Here is a 14,332-nt window from a genome sequence, read left to right on the forward strand (position 1 = left end):
CATGATTTCAATCTCGATTACACTTCCTAGTGCTTGACGCATGCACAGAGCCACTAGATGGTGCTAGGAAATGTAATTGAGCTTGAAATCGTGCTCGTGCCTAAAGACTGCAATGGCAAAATGTACATTGAAAAAGGAGTTACATTTTGGTTTGTTCTCACCCAAAACCAACTGGATCACTTCAGAAGACATGAATTAAACCACTGGAGTCTTACAGATTACTTTTATGCTGCCTTTTTCTGCTTTTTGGAGCTTCAACATTTTGCACCCATTTACTTGCATTGTATGGACCAACAGACCTGAGATTTTCTTCTAAAATCTTCATTTGTGCTCTGCAGAAGAAAGAAAGTCATATACATCTGGGATGGCATAAAGATAAATTATGAGAGAATTTTAATTTTTGGGTGAACTATTCCTTTAAGGATAAACAGTTATATTACATTTTAGGAGGTGGCAGAAGCAAAAGGGGCAACCTCATGGCTGCAAGGTCTCACGTCCCATCAACCTTGAAAACAAATGTTTATATGTGCTTAAATATGTGGGCCCAGAGCTTATACAAGGCCCCCTCAACAGGGCCCTGTGACTACGAGGACACTTATGCCTTCCTGTTTCGAATACATTTTTTTGAGCAACTCATTAATCATATAACGACGCATGTATCACATTTGATACATGACTTTCTAAAGCCTCTTAATCATTACGATATCTATGAGATGTCTACTGTCTCTTGGTGAAAGTTTTCCCTACATTACAAAAAAAAAAAAAAAAAAAAAACTTGGCTTAGGTGGTTGGGAAAAAGAAAATGCTGATATTTTACTTTGTGTGGTTCAAAAGTACTGATTAAACTAGATACGTAAAGTTTATTGAGACAAACTAAAATGTTGGTCTGACAAAACCTTGTCTGAAATTTTAAAATAGTTTTAAATGCTTGAAGTTAATTTTTATAGGTTTTACAGTAATAAATAAATAAAGAAGAGAGCATCTTAAAGCAGATTATAGGGCTTGTGTGTAAGTTTTGACAGCTGAAGTCTGAAAATACGAACATTCAAAAACAGACTCGTTGCTCATTTCAATATTCTGTCAATGTAATGTAGTCTTGAGGATTTTTGGACACTTTGAAAAGGCTTAAGTGATGCTTTAGCAGGGCCTTTTGATGGAAGAATGATATTGGTAGCCAAGCTGTAGGATCGGACCAAACAGAATTTCCCAAAAAATTACCAAATGACCACTATTGCCCTACAACTGAGGCAATATGAGCCCCACAATTTTCAGCACTTCAAAGCACTCACAATGGAGGGTAAAGTATTTGAAGGATATAGGGATGACCACTTCTGAATGGAATGCACCCCATCATTCAGATGAGTTCGAAAAGATATTGCAGTGCGAGCCAGAACTGCCTGAACTCTTTGCCGAATTTTACATAACACCTTGATACTGTAGGAGCCTATTTGTTAAATTCACCAATATTTAAAGTGTTTGAAGTTAAATATTTAATAATTTATTGTGCCCTCTTAAATATATGCATTTTGTATGCATAATTTGTAGTATTTACATGGAGTTTACATGATGTATCACAAAGGTTAAAATGGTACTGTTTCTTTAAGAACAGTGGCTGTTCGTTGAATGTGTTTAGGTTGAGCGGTTTCTTTACCACATCCATGCTGTGTGCAGGGTTGGGGAGTAACAGAATACGGGATTACGTATTTAAAATACAAAATATAAGTAACTGTATTCCACTACAGTTACAATTTAAATAATTGGTAATTAGAATACAGTTACATTCAAAAAGTATTTTGATTACTAAAGAGATTACTTTGCATTTTATTGTCATTTGTTTCATTTAATATTTAGTCCTTTCAGATGGAAAACATTTATACATATAAATGATGTGATCCAAAGTGCATTTGAACAGCGGTGAAACACTTTCTTATGAAGTGTTACATTCATACGCGCAGACAGAGAAGTAATAGAAATAAACCTTGTGTAAATTGTCAGCTTTACGCTAAGCTAAAATTTTATTTCTAGCCATTTTACATGCACGTTACCAGGCATGATCATATTTTTTTATCAAGAAAATTCACGTTAGATCATAATTTCTTTTTTCTAGTAAGACCTTTGATATTAGGGCAAAAATCATATTCTTGATAATAATTTTTGTATTATTTTCTTGTAAAAATATCTAAAAATCCTTAAAACAAGATCAGTTTGCTTTATCTTGTTTTAGAAACAACACACTGCATAAAATATTTAGGTTTTTCAGAGAATGTATTTTTAACGTGTATTTTATCTTACTGTACTGACAGAGTTTTTATAGTCAAAACAAGTGAAAAAATCTACCAGTGCTGAAGAAGTAATCCAAAGTATTTAGAATACGTTACTGACCTTGAGTAATCTAACGAAATACGTTACAAATTACATTTTACAGCATGTATTCTGTAATCTGTAGTGGAATACATTTCAAAAGTAACCCTCCCAACCCTGGCTGTGTGTTTGAATTAATTTGATGATAAATAACAGAACAGGTATTAAAAGAGACTTAAATCAGTGAAAATAGATTGCGTAGATCTCAAAAGATAACTGGACCAGGGGGCCCTAAAAGAAAATTGGCCCCGGGGCCCTTGCTAGTCATAATCCGCCCCTGGCATAGATAAACCAGCAGTGGGTTATTTTGACCCAGCAGCTTGGGTTGGCTATGGTGAATTTTACTGTCAGTGACGAGCCATTAACCCAGCAAAGTTTGATTAAAAACTACCCAACAAAATGACCAAGCAGACTCAACCCAGAATGGATTCAAAAAACAACCCAGCAAAATTTAGAGTGCTGTAGAATTGCACACTTACATGAATTGGTGTCAAAAAGATAAAAAATATCTCTTATGACTTTTTGATACTTCATATTATATACAGTATTTTGCTTCATTTGTGTCAATGACCGGTGTTGTTTCTATTATTATGACTAAGTAAGTCAGATTTAATTATATTTAATTTACAGTATAAACAAAGTGGACTTTATTGAAGAAGCCAACATCAGTCATCAGTGACTTCTGGTCACAAATGTCACCGGAATCCGGCACCTGTATGTGCACCTGTGCGCTATGGTCAAAATGTGCTTTTGTTTTTTTGAATTTGAGAAGCACTCAAATTCAGCAGTGTATGTACAGTAGCTATTTATGTTGCATAAGTCAAGGGAAGCAAAGCATTCACTGAGTCAACAGAACAGCACTGTTCTGTGTAAGACGCACTAAGAGCTAAGAGAGAGAGAGAGAGAGAGAGAGAGAGAGAGAGAGAGAGAGAGAGAGAGAGAGATTGATCATGATTGGGTGATGGTTGAGGGGCTGGCATACCTCACTGCTCACTACTGGGGGATGGGGATGGGGATGGGAATTCTGGGAGGAGTTTAACAGTGACCTCATACTACATATATTGGACGTCTTAACCGGCATTTACTAAATATTCTCCTTTTAGTCTAACCACAATACAACAAAATCTTACATCAATTCAGCATCTGCCAATCTGACCTCTGCATTCTTCACGGGTCCGACAAACGAAGTAGAGGTAGGTAAAATTCCAATCTGTGCAGCTTTTATTAAGAAAGGGTTTTGCTCGTGCAGACTATGTATGGTGAGGGTTCGAAACGTTTAAACCATCGTTGATTTTCATGTTCTCAAATTATCACGCAACAACACGCATTTGCCTTGTATTGTCCCTTTTGCATCTCCCGGCCATTTTGTACGGCTCAAATTAAGGAATACCCTCAAGAGACGAATAGGCAACGAATTGCTAAATTTAAGCAATTCGCCCGAGACTCTGTATTATATTTTTTGTTAGCCTATATGTTGGCATTCAAGTCGAGTTGCCTATTGACGTTTTGTCTCTCTGTACGTGCGACGTTTTCCAATTTATCCAGGATGCCGGCACTGCAACGTTTGTGAAAAAGGAAAATTAACTACAAATAAAAAAATAAAAATAAATAACTTATTGTACAGGTGTCTAAATAGAGAATTTGAAATGCGTTCTATTGTTGTCCAGCTTGACGTGTCAAAGCATTGTATAATAATAATAATAATAATAATAATATATATATATATATATATATATATATATATATATATATATATATATATATATATATATTAAACTAAACTAGAAAATCATATGAATGCACATGCTACTTAAAGAATAGGTTTCGTGTTAGATCATTTCAACAGTCTTCATTAGGGAATGATGGTAGAGCGCAGTGCTAGTTTTGCATTTGGACTTTTCGAGTGGGGGCGGGGCGAATGAGGGGTCGTGTTGCAATGATGCTGAGAACACGTTACAGCATTGCCTTGCTGAATCTACATTGACACATCATTATTTCGTTATTTTTAGGCCTATATTGTATCTAATATTTATAGAAAATAAAACTTAATTCCTGACAATATGATCCAAGAACGGTAAAGACGCTATATAGCTAAAATACAAATGGCAGCTGTAGATTTTGATTTGGAATATATAGGCCTACATTTTTTTTTATTATTATTTATTAAATGAAAGACTACAACGTGCTTATATCCTTCTGTGTGTGTTCATATGTTCATGCCGGGATTTGGGGTAAAGAAGTGAGGCTTATGTCATCACTATTTTCCATTGGTGCATGAATGCCCATGGTGACATACCATACCTCAGCTAGCTACATGATTAACTGCAAGATGTAGAGAAGCATATGGCATGCCCTGTTATTCATGGACGTGTGGTCCAGGCAAACTGCTGCAGTGGTGTATGGCCCATTGGCCCATTTTATGATGCTGCATTTGGTTTTTGATGTTGCTCCAACAATGAACACAAATTAAGTCAATTTTCATTATGCCAGTAAATCCAGCAGAGGTGTATGCAGTCCAGTCCTGTTAATCTTAATTGAAATAAACACATTTGTACCTGTCTTATTATCAACATGCAAGTTGTTCTTGATTCATCACAGTGATATTAATTAAAACAATTGATTAATTTAGGTTCTCTTGTCTGGTTTCTCATGCTGTCATGACCCCCCCCCCCCCCCCAACTGATAAAATTACAAATAGAGATTGCTGCAGGTATTAAACAGACACCACTGCATTATCACATATGACAGGTCAGAACTTGTGTATAGCATACTGATATATTAATGGTATAAACCAATGGACCTTTATGATTTTATGCTGACATGAGACAACAAAACGGGACTACATGGAAAAAGTAGATTTTAAGCATAAAGGCATTGAGTTGAAAGGGATGGTGAAAGAGACATTATTTTGCTTGAAGGTTTCCCTCTGAGCTCCCATAATCTGCTGTAATGAATTTATATAAATAAATAGAGCAGGGGAGCCTACTGCAATACAATGGCTTGTCCTCTAGATAAAGATAGATTGTGGCAGAGAGACAGAATGAGGCGAGGACACAGAAGGAGAGAGAAATAAAAGGACAGAAGAGATAGGGTGAGACATTAATTGGAATTACATATCCATAGCATTTGGGATCTATTACTTAAAGCTTGTTTATCAAGTCTAGTATTCTTCTCGATAATATCCTATTTTTTATTTACACTTGATTTCCATTTAAGTTTGAAGCTCAAATGAGTTAATGAGGTTCAAACAGCAAAGGACTATAGGAAAAGAATTAGAATGAAAAAACTGTTTTCATTGAATGGGACTTGACCCGTTCAAGTTATGTTAATGTGCCACTGGAACCTTGTAGTATGGTGGCCAAGAAGTGCACAACACAGCCAAATTAGCAAAGCAAATTAAAGCTGAAAAAACAACGGAAATAAGCCACAACACAACAAAATAAAGCCACAACACAACGGAAAAGCCATAGCACAACAGAAATAAGCCACAACACAACGAAATTAAGCAAAAGCACAGCAAAATTAACGTCATTTTAGTGAGTTGGGACAATGTTTCTAATGGAAATATTGGATTTTTTATGTTTTAAATGTTGATTTAAGTCATCTCTTGTAATATCTAAAGGCAAACAAAACCAGATTTTCCCCTACAAGAGCATTAGAATTAAACAGATTTTATGCAGGTGAAAAACTGATAGCTTGGCTTATAATTAGAAGAGGTCCAGGCTTTAAAGCTTTTGATTTAACTTTTTTCATTTGTTAGAATTACCACAGTTTTGGCTAATCATTGAGAAGGTCAATGTAACTATAGTTTCTATCAAACAAACTAACATTTTGGATAAAAGCAGTTGCCTAAACATTTAAAATATGTTATTAAAACTGCCTGTGTTTTAATAAAACAAAGTAGATTTCTTCCACTTTTATAGTTTTATTATGAATCGAGGGCCGTCCTTAGAGAAGTGCAACCAGTGCAGTCGCACCAGGCCCCGTGCTTCGGGGGGGCCCCACGGCGATCTCTATTCGCTAACAATCAAACCTCCCCCAACTCCGTAAGGCGATCACTATTGAAGGGGATCCCAGAACGCAATTACGACTGAGAGGGACAGCTACGCATAACCCCCGCACCCCCCCCCCCCCCCCCATCGGAGGGCAAATAGTCCCTGCGCATTCGACACTGCCATGGGCCCCGCCCTTTGCTTGGGACGTCCCTGTTTGAATCTATAACTTTTCTGTCAAATCAAACCTGTTACTACAGTAATGGCACACACTATGTTTATTCGTCTTTTCCTCATCAACACTTTTTAGAATAACAGGTGTGTCTGGTCTTACGAGATGTTTGACATTCTCCATAGTCCTTCAAAATATACATTTATTGGTTTAATTCAGGTTTTGTGGTCTGCACCATGCTGTTTAGTGCTCCGCACAATCCAGTCAAGCCTGGATTATGACGCGTCCAGAACGAGGATGTGCGAAAGTTGCACAGCGCTGTACAAATGGGAACTGCATTTAGCACTTAGAAATCGCTTTTGGGATAAATAGGGCCCTATGAAATCAGTTTTATTTATTTGCAAATGTCATATTTTTTTCAAATTCTGTGTTTTCCATTAAAAAAATTTTTTTTGGGTGAACTATTCCTTTAAGTTTCCTTGGTCAAAGGGAACATAAGGGGTCATTTAAATAGTTGTCTGTGGAGAAATACATTTATTTAATGATTGACCTAGAATCAGTTATAATCTTCTTTATTTAAGCTGTGTTAATGAATGACCTACATTTGTGTCCATTTAATTAAAATTATTAAGTGAAACAACATTTAAATAGCAATTCTGCTTGCATCTAGCTACATTCACTTAAATAGTTAAGGTCATTCTATATGATCAACAAGTTAAGTTAATTACACAAGTTTTGGAGACGCAATTACTCAATTCAGTTGAGGGAATGAGTTTACTTAATTAAGTAAAGTGAATTTATTACGGTTTTCAGTGTATTAACTTTTATTTAGTACTACAGCATTCTTGCTTGTGAGATATTACTTAAATATTATTTAATTATTATTTAATAAAAATAATTATTATTATTATTTATTACTACATTGAATATTACAGTTTACTATACAGTAGTTGTATACTGTATTTTGGTTGCAATTTCTTCAATTTCCAGCATCTAGTTAAATCAAGCCTTTTATTTAGGCGGAAAGCCGAATGAAGCAATTTGAGTTTGCATGTTTATGATGACAGCTTCACACCTCCAGATAAGCAGTTCATTATATGGATAAAATGTGCTTATTAAAGTGCAAAAGGCTGCAATTTTAATTATACAACTATATAGTCTGAATGTGCATATATATTCTTAATGCCTCTTGGCAGTCAGTGATCTATTACAAACACAGAACGCACGTGATGATTATGATAAGGTTATCAGTGTGTGAGCGGCTGGCTTCACACATTTCCTTTAAAGCATGCAGCACATTCAGACTGTATATTAATTTATATATATTTTATTTTATTTCAGCCTTTTGTGGTTTATTTATCATACTAGGACATATCATGATTTTAATTGGATTAAGTAAGCATTAATACGTTCATTTTAATCCCAAATATTCTATGACATTTCACATTTAATAGTTACTTACATTTTTATGACTGGATTCTACAATTCCGTCTGTGTTTTTGTAGGGCCCTAGATAAACCACTGATTGTATTAAGGGGGATCGCACACACTAGATCATCTTTTATTATCAAGTAAGAGCAGTCTTCCAGTCTTCTAACCAGTGCGAAGTGGCCATTCATCACAAAATCATGTAGGAAAAGACTTGGGGGTTTTGCTGGGCCACCTGTCTGTCCAGGCCCCATAGAATCACCCTAACCTTCATTCCCAAACCCCCGTTATGGCGCCCCTGGGCAGAAAACCAACCAGGTATTTGCCAGAGCAATTAAGGACAGCATTTTTTTCTTTACTTATAATTTTGTTGTGTTGTATCTTATTTTCGTTGTGCTGTGGCTTTTCCATTGTGTTGTGGTTTTTCCTTTGTTCTGTTACATAAAAATAGCTTAATATCATTTTGGCATTCGTAATATGCCAACTTCCTTTTTTTCATGATGATGATATATATTTGAAAAATGCTATAAACATCTCTTCTATTTCTCCTACTCACCCTTTCACTTTCCATCCCATTATTAAAAAATCACAGTTAGGATATTTGTAAAATGAAATTGTTACTAACAGACACTTGTTTAGGTAATTTTTATACTGTGATAGACTTTTTTTATTTTAATATTGATGCTGTTGAGATGCAAAACAGTCTAGGAGGCAAGGTGAAGGCTACTAGATAATTTCTTTTAATGGGTCTTGGCAAAGGCAGGTAGTAAAATATAGCATGTTAAGTATTCTTTCATACCCACAAACGTACAGTGTGGATTACCCTCATGAGAGTCCATTTGGCCATAGCAGTAATCATAAGCATGATAATGATTCAGGTGACAATATAGGGATCAGGAAAAACATTTTAGTATAGTATTAACTATACAGTGTATAGTATTTTTGTGAAGTTTTTTGGTATTTTGAACCTTTATACAGTAAAGGGAGACAGGAAATTATGAAATGTAAGTGTAATACTGTAAGTGTAATTTGATAAGGAAATAGTATTAACTGTATAAAACACTTAATTGCATCTCAGCTTGAATAGAAACTAGGCATAGGGGTTATCTGGGTAATAATCAGTTCTTAGTTGTAATAACATAAATAATAAAAAGTCATTTAGCAGACACTTGAAATTTATTTTATTGTACAAGTTTACAATAAAGCAATTGACAATACAATTATTACAAGTATTATCAACAAGGGTCAAGTGCCTTGCTACAGTGCCTTTGTGCTCACAGATCACTCCTCATAGTGTTTGAACTTAAAACCTTTTTGCATTACCAGCCCAGATCTTTAACAACTTGTCCGTTGTACCCTGGGCTGTGTTATGGGACTTGTAACCTGATAGAGTGAGCGATACAACAGGAAGATCCCACCAATGTTCTGATAATCTTCTCCCAAGAAGTATTATTATCTACTGGAACACCACTATCCACTGAACCACTGAATCCACTAACTTTTGCTTCCTGATGTTCTACTTTTTCACAAGCATCCTCTTCTTCAATGAAAAATAAAAGTGCCATCAACAATCCTGATGTTGTTGGTTCATTGTGATGTAACTGTAATAACTCTGCCTAAGGCCACTTTAAAGTATATCCCATGGAGATACAGTTGTGCTCAAAAGTTTGCATACCCTGGCAGAAATTGTGACATTTTGGCATTGATTTTGAAAATATGACTGATCATGCATTTTATTTAAGGATAGTGATCAAATTAAGCCATTTATTATCACATATAATCATAATGATAACAGAAATCACCCAAATGGCCCTGATCAAAAGTTTACATACCCTTGAATGTTTGGCCTTGTTACAGGCACACAAGGTGACACACACAGGTTTAAATGGCAATTAAAGGTTAATTTCCCACACCTGTGGCTTTTTAAATTGCAATTAGTGTCTGTGTACAAATAGTCAATAAGTTTGTTAGCTCTCACGTGGATGCACTGAGCAGGCTAGATACTGAGCAATGGGGAGCAGAAAATAACTGTCAAAAGACCTGCGTAACAAGGTAATGGAACTTTATAAAGATGGAAAAGGATATAAAAAGATATCCAAAGCCTTGAAAATGCCAGTCAGTACTGTTCAGTCACTTATTAAGAAGTGGAAAATTTGGGAATCTCTTGATACCAAGTCAAGGTCAGGTAGACCAAGAAAGATTTCAGCCACAACTGCCAGAAGAATTGTTCGGGATACAAAGAAAAACCCATAGGTAACCTCAGGAGAAATACAGGCTGCTCTGGAAAAAGACGGTGTGGTTGTTTCAAGGAGCACAATACGACGATACTTGAACAAAAATGAGCTGCATGGTCGAGTTGCCAGAAAGAAGCCTTTACTGTGCCAGTGCCACAAAAAAGCCCGGTTACAATATGCCCGACAACACCTTGACACGCCTCACAGCTTCTGGCACACTGTAATTTGGAGTGACGAGACCAAAATAGAGCTTTATGATCATAACCATAAGTGCTGTGTTTGGAGAGGGGTCAACAAGGCCTATAGTGAAAAGAATACTATCCCCACTGTGAAGCATGGTGGTGGCTCACTGATGTTTTGGGGCTGTGTGAGCTCTAAAGGCCTGGGGAATCTTGTGAAAATTGATGGCAAGATGAATGCAGCATGTTATCGGAAAATACTGGCAGACAAATTGCATTCTTCTGCACGAAAGCTGCGCATGGGACGCTCTTGGACATTCCAGCACGACAATGACCCTAAGCACAAGGCCAAGTTGACCCTCCAGTGGTTACAGCAGAAAAAGGTGAAGGTTCTGGAGTGGCCATCACAGTCTCCTGACCTTAATATCATCGAGCCACTCTGGGGAGATCTCAAACGTGCAGTTCATGCAAGACGACCAAAGACTTTGCATGACCTGGAGGCATTTTGCCAAGACGAATGGGCAGCTATACCACCTGCAAGAATTTGGGGCCTCAGACAACTATTACAAAAGACTGCACGCTGTCATTGATGCTGAAGGGGGCAATACACAGTATTAAGAACTAAGGGTATGCAGACATTTAAACAGGGGTAATTTCATTTTTTCTTTGTTGCCATGTTTTGTTTTATGATTGTGCCATTCTGTTATAACCTACAGTTGAATATGAATCCCATAAGAAATAAAATAAATGTGTTTTGCCTGCTCACCCATGTTTTCTTTAAAAATGGTACAGATATTACCAATTCTCCAAGGGAATGCAAACTTTTGAGCACAACTGTATGGCAAGCACTGTGATATTACAGCGGAGAAGGACTTCTTTTCCAATTATATTACAAAGATTATTTGTGGATTCCATGCACAACATACAGTATGTTCTATTTTTACAAACACCAATAATTGGTGCAAATGCCCAGTGAGAGATTGTACAGTTTTTATGTATATTTTCATGCATCTTCAAATGGTCTAAAGAATTTAAAACAATCATCTGGACCTCATTAAGGGACAGTTATCCAGTCTCAAAAGAGTCTACTAACCTGATGGAATTTACTAATTGGTCCCTTGATATTGCATTCTCTTATTTTCAGAGCTAAATTAATTTGGGGTTAATAAGGGTTACCCACATATAGACAGGACATTGGTTAGGTTAGAACTAGGGTAAGACATTGATTCAGCCCAGTGGAAATATCAGACATCTGTTCAGTTTAAGCAAACTGTCCCATTGCAAATGGAAGGACAAATGAAAGACTAAGAGAGACAGTCACATGGAAATTTAGAAATCAAATATTGTATAGCAATTGGCAAATGAACCATGAATGAACAGTTTTTGTCAGAGGCTTACAAAGTGCTGCCAATACTTGTATGCCAAAACCAAATAAGCTTTCAGAGATGGATGGGTTTCCCGCTAGAGTAGTCCATCAATGGAAAAGTACCAGGGATTTCTCGACCAGCATGGGCCCAAGGGGGTGCAAACAATGTTTTCTCTGTGACTTGTTCACAGTGATGCTCCCACTGCACAGATTTTCAGCCTTTCAATCCCTCTGACACTCACTACATATGTATGCGTGCCTGCACACATCTGCTTAAGCCAAGCGCATACTACATGATTTGCAGATGGCGCCCTGCACACACTTAACAAAGCATTTTGTTTTTGGTCATGGTGGTGCACACACTATCAATTTGTGTCAACCTTGTATCAATTACACGAACATTCGTCCCTGACTGAAGCCCGGTTTACACAGGGTATTAAGATGCGTTTTGGGTGATCTGATCAAAAGTAGACTTGGTCGTCTCTTTTGACCACTTGTGTTCAGATTTCGAAGGGAGAGCCTCTGATTTCATGACGGCATACATCAATTATTACATCACTGTATGCTGAATGATAATAATGTGCAAAAAGTAAAAGAAGAAACTTTACACTTAAAATTACACTTACATTTAATCTAAGCACAAACATGTGTTATTTTTTTATTTGTATTAACTGCCAGATGTGCTTTCCAGATAGCTCTGTTTAAGATGTTTAATCTGGAAAGCATCACAATCTAATTAACAACTGCTTAACATTTTAAAAAGATCAGATTTACAAACATTCTAAATCATAAACGTCTCAAAGACATATGCTTAATGTCTTATTGACATCCGAGACACACTTATTGACATATGTCTTATAGATGTGTTGCAGATGAGCAAACAACGGAAAAAATACGTCTTCCAGATGTAAACACACATCAAATAGACGTCTGGTTGATGTACGTGTGCTATCAGGGTTCTCATCTATGTCACTGCATGTTGATATCAGGCGTACTGAAAAGATCTGTGAAGTTCTTGTGCATGTGTATGCATACTTTTTTTTTTCTGAACAGAAAATATTTAAATCCACACGTTACCAGCAACGGATCAAATGGATCACCTAAAAGATATTATCTCAAAATTAATTCACAAACTCACGCATATAGCAACGTGAGAGTTTATTCTTGAAAACATGTCAACAAACAACTATGGATTGTACTTTACAGTTACTGTAGACTGTGCAATCTGCTTATTGAGAGCAGCGGAATTGCAACTCTGTACATACCGTAAATGGGTCATTCCTACAATTCAGTGACTTTCCGGCTTTGAAACTTTTGAAAAATAAAACATTCTTCATGTTTCATCATTACAGGGACATATTGAAGATTGTATTAGTCATACTGGTCAAGCTAAATTACAAAAAAATGTAGATATCCATCCAGTTAATTGGGCAGCATCAGGGTGTACAATAACAGGGTGGACATTCAGTGGATAAATTAGTCACAACATGGTCTGTGATTGATATCTAGGAAACATTTGTAAACTAATATTTATGATTTTATGTCTGTTAACATAAATACTGTATATTTAAATGTAAAATTAGATTAATTTCCCATATATCTTCCCATAACAGGGTGGACATGTTATGCTTGACCACATTTGAATAACACCACAAAATAAATGAAAACATAAATAAAACAACAGAGTTATAAACTTCAAATAACTCAAAGTAATTTTGCAGAATGGGTGATGTACAGCTCCAGTGTGTGTGAAGTAATTTCCTAACATACAGTATATCAGCAATGAAAGGTCATAGTATCATGACATAAAATTACACATTTACAACAAATGAATACATGCTAGTGAGAGAATGTAACACTAAACTCTGAACTCTATGTGGGGGGAAAAATATAAATCCAATGATTTAGCACTTATTTTTGTCAAAGATGTTTGACGTGCAGTTTTTGGGACATAAGAAAATGACACAGTGCTAGTTGACCGTTACGCTCTCTCCTATTATAGAACCGCGGAGGTTGTTATCTAATTAAATAAAATAATATCTGACAGCGCTTACCTGTCAGTGATAAAATGATGTACAAAACAAGCCCAGATGTGACTTGTGATAGAAATCAAGTATTTTTCAGCCTATGTAAGGCGCATGGTGAGTTCAAAATGGCATTTGATGCTGGCGTTGCCGCCCTGATTCAAATCATGACTGCAGCTTCACGATTGCTGTAGGAAAGCGGATAGTCACAGTCTACTACGTGCAATTATTTAAAATGTACAATGACCAGGAAGAAGAGAGAAAGGGAGAGGAAATGTAAGAAAATCACATTAAGTGTTTTAACTACACCTGTTCTACTGTACTTTTATTTTGAATTAATGCAGTAATGCAGTTCCCTATCTGTCACTCACTCGACGTTGTGTTGATGTAGTGACTCTAGGGGTTGCTCTTGGGATTCCCAAACACCTCTGATCTTTGGGAAAAGGCCAATGGGAATTGGCGAGTGGAATTTGCATGCCATTCCCCCGGACATACGGGTATAAAAGGAGCTGGCTCGCAACCACTCATTCAGATTTTTTCTTTGGAGCCGAGTGGTGTTGATTCACTGATTTCCAC

General features: G+C 36.4%; 1 protein-coding gene across 1 annotated transcript in view; it reads left to right on the plus strand.

Annotated features, from left to right (window-relative positions):
- Positions 1 to 3,410: 3,410 nt before the first annotated feature.
- Positions 3,411 to 14,332, plus strand: part of LOC127413694 (histidine N-acetyltransferase-like) — a 28,847-nt gene continuing 17,925 nt past the window's right edge. The window contains exon 1 of the mRNA XM_051651033.1: positions 3,411 to 3,554. The gene's annotated coding sequence lies outside the window, so the exon portion shown is untranslated. The remainder of the gene's footprint in view (positions 3,555 to 14,332) is intronic.

This window comes from Myxocyprinus asiaticus, chromosome 2 (assembly GCF_019703515.2).
Source record: "Myxocyprinus asiaticus isolate MX2 ecotype Aquarium Trade chromosome 2, UBuf_Myxa_2, whole genome shotgun sequence".
Taxonomy (NCBI): domain Eukaryota; kingdom Metazoa; phylum Chordata; class Actinopteri; order Cypriniformes; family Catostomidae; genus Myxocyprinus; species Myxocyprinus asiaticus.